This window comes from Macaca thibetana, chromosome X (genome assembly GCF_024542745.1).
Source record: "Macaca thibetana thibetana isolate TM-01 chromosome X, ASM2454274v1, whole genome shotgun sequence".
Lineage (NCBI taxonomy): Eukaryota > Metazoa > Chordata > Mammalia > Primates > Cercopithecidae > Macaca > Macaca thibetana.
Genome location: NC_065598.1, coordinates 47772315 through 47775254, shown reverse-complemented (window position 1 = coordinate 47775254; position 2940 = coordinate 47772315). Strand labels below are relative to the sequence as shown.

The window sequence follows — 2940 nt, the reverse complement described above, 5'->3', positions numbered from 1 at the left end:
TTGTTGCACATATTGAAGACCACCCTAGTCCGTGTGTATGCTCTGAATTGCAATTTTGTAATTCCCGAATACAGCATTTGATTTAGGGATTTGTCTCTAGAATTTATTTTGACTTTGACACAATCAACCAGTATGATGTGTTTAAAGGTCGCCCCGCCCTCAGACAAGGTGAGTATTATACTGAATTTAAAAACTCATTCTAGGACGGGCATGGTGGCTCACATCTGTAATCCTAACACTTTGGGAAGCCAAGGTGGGTGGATCACCTGGGGTGAGGAGTTCAAGACCAGCCTGGCTAACATGGTGAAACCCCATCTCTATAAAAAATACAAAATTAGCTGGGCAAGGTGGCCCATGCTTGTAATCCCAGCCACTCGGGAGGCTGAGGCAGGAGAATCACTCGAACTCAGGAGACAGAGATTGCAGTCAGCCGACATCACACCATCGCACTGCAGCCTGGGCAACAAGAGTGCAACTCCGTCACCCCCCAAAAAATTATTCTATTATAATCTTGATAATTGCTTTGCTTTGCATCTTACTATGGACTTGTTGGATATCTAGGTGGCTGTAAACTACCCAGAGAAAGATAGAAACGCAGTGGAGACAATTAGAAAATTGCAGTGTTACTATAAAAGAATAACAATAGGAGGAAATTGTAAGGGTAACTAAACATAAAATTGAGTTTTTCCTGTTGCCAAAAGGCCAAGAAGAGACCTTTCCCCATTTCACTTTCCTTACAGCATTTCCTTGAGAAAAATTGTATTTGTAAATTCTTCCTTTGATCTGTAAGCCTCTGTCTACCCTAGAACCCAGGAATGTCTTGAACTTGAACTCCAGGCCTCAAGTGATCCTCCAGTCTCAGCCTCCCAAAGTGTTGGGATAACAGGTGTGAGCCACCATGCCCGGTCCCTAGAAATGTCTCTCTTCAGGGCCTTGGAGCCATCTCTTTGAAATGTGAACCTCGAGGAAGATGATGTCCCTGTCTCCCTGTCACCAGGGGAGTTCAGCCTAGGTGCCTTGCTCCAACCTGTAAGCACCTGCTTGTCATAGAGATGTGAGTTTTATTTTTCCTTTGGATAAAGGCAATTAACTAACACAGATGGGTACTCCAGTTACTCGGTGAACTTAGGACTTGCCTGGGAGTAGTTTTCACCCTTGGCTGCTGCTGTACAACCAGGCCAGTTAGCTACATATCTGGACTTTCTGGTTTCTGCTACCACTTTTTTTATTGTTTGTTTGTTTTGTATGTTTGTGAGGCGGAGTCTTGCTCTGTCGCCCAGGCTGAAGTGCTGGTATGGTCTCAGCTGACTATAACTTCTGCCTCCCGGGGTCAAGTGATTCTCCTGCCTCAGCCTCCCGAGTAGTTAGGATTACAGGTGCGTGCCACCATGCTGGGCTAATTTTTGTATTTTTAGTAGAGACGGAGTTTCACCATGCTCGCCAAGCTCGTCTCGAATGGCTGACCTCATGATCGCCTGCCTTGGCCTCCCAAAGTGATGGGATTACAGGAGTGAGCCACCGCACCCGGCCTCTGCTACCACTTTTGGATTGTATGAAACACTACACTTCAAAGTGTGGGATCTGGCTTCCCAGACAGCTGTCAAAGGGTCAGATGATGCAATCTAGAAGTGTGGGGGAGTTTGTGCCTGTAGAGTAAATTTTGACCAATAAGAAAAAGAACCAGGAGTGAGATCCAGAGAGCAGAGGTGTTTTTTTGTTTGTTTGTTTTTGGTTTTTGTGCTTAAAAAATAAAGTGGGCCAGCTTCAATGCCTCACACCTGTATTCCCAGAATTTGGGAGGCCACTTGAGCCCAGGAGTTCAGGACCAGCCTGACCAACATAATGAGACCCCCATCTCAAAAAAAATCAAAAAACAACAAACAAACAAACAAAAACAAAGGAAAAGAGAAGAGAAAAGAAGAGAAGAGAAGTATGGTTTTATTACTACCTGCAGGCAGGGCCTGCCTGAGGTGGTAGGTGTGCTGGGCCCAGGGGATGTGTGGGCTGTGAGGAGATGGTGATGGCGAGGCTGGAAGGAAATGGGGTGGCTTGGAAACCAGGCCCAGGGGATCCTCAGACCCGCTTCTTGGAATGGGCAGCCTTGAGAAAAGAGTCATGGTAAGCCACAGTCATGCCATCCATCAGATGCAGAAATTCTTGGAAATCTAGTTGCCCATCACTAGTGAGGTCCAGTTTCTTCATCATGTGGTCAAGGACACTGGGGTCCTTCTGGTTCTTTGTGAAGGCATCCAGTTCTCTATTCATGAAGCTTGGGAACTCCATCTTGGGGTGAATGCTGTTGTAACTATCCTTTCAAGCCTGTTTCTGGAAAATAGCAATCAGGGACTTGATGCACTGCTCTGTCTCTGTAGGGCTGGAGATTTTCGCCATGTTGGAGTTGACTGAGGCATCAAGAGCAGGTTTTTACTGGACCTGTGTAAATAACCATATTGCCATAAGAATGTTTACAAATAGTTTTCGAATTCTGGAGGAATCGAGTAGAAAGAAAAACTGAACACTTCCATCTTAGTTTACAAAAGTATACTTAACCAAATTGTTATAAACTATAGATAGTTTAACAGAGAAAATTTTCTCTTTTTTTTTAATCTTTTTGAGAAAGGGTTGTGCTCTGTTGCACAGGTTGGAGTGCAGTGATGCAAACACGGCTCCCTGCAATTGCTGCCTCCTGGCTCAACTGATCATCCCACCTCGGCCTCCCAAGTAGCTGGGACCACAGGCATGCACTACCATGCCCAGCTAAATTTTGTATTTTTTTGTAGAGACAGGGTTTTGCCATATTGCCCAGAGTGGTCTTGAACTTCTAGACTCAAGCGATCCTCCCATTTGGCCTTCCAAAGTGAGCCACCACATTCCACTAGAAAATGTTCTTATATGTGGAAAACAAAACATTTAAGTAAAAAACAAAGTTTTTCTTTTCTT

At 44.8% G+C, this 2940-nt stretch overlaps 1 pseudogene; it reads right to left on the bottom strand.

Moving 5' to 3' along the window:
* Positions 1-2073: 2073 nt before the first annotated feature.
* Positions 2074-2391, bottom strand: LOC126945682 (protein S100-A11-like; annotated as a pseudogene).
* Positions 2392-2940: the final 549 nt, after the last annotated feature.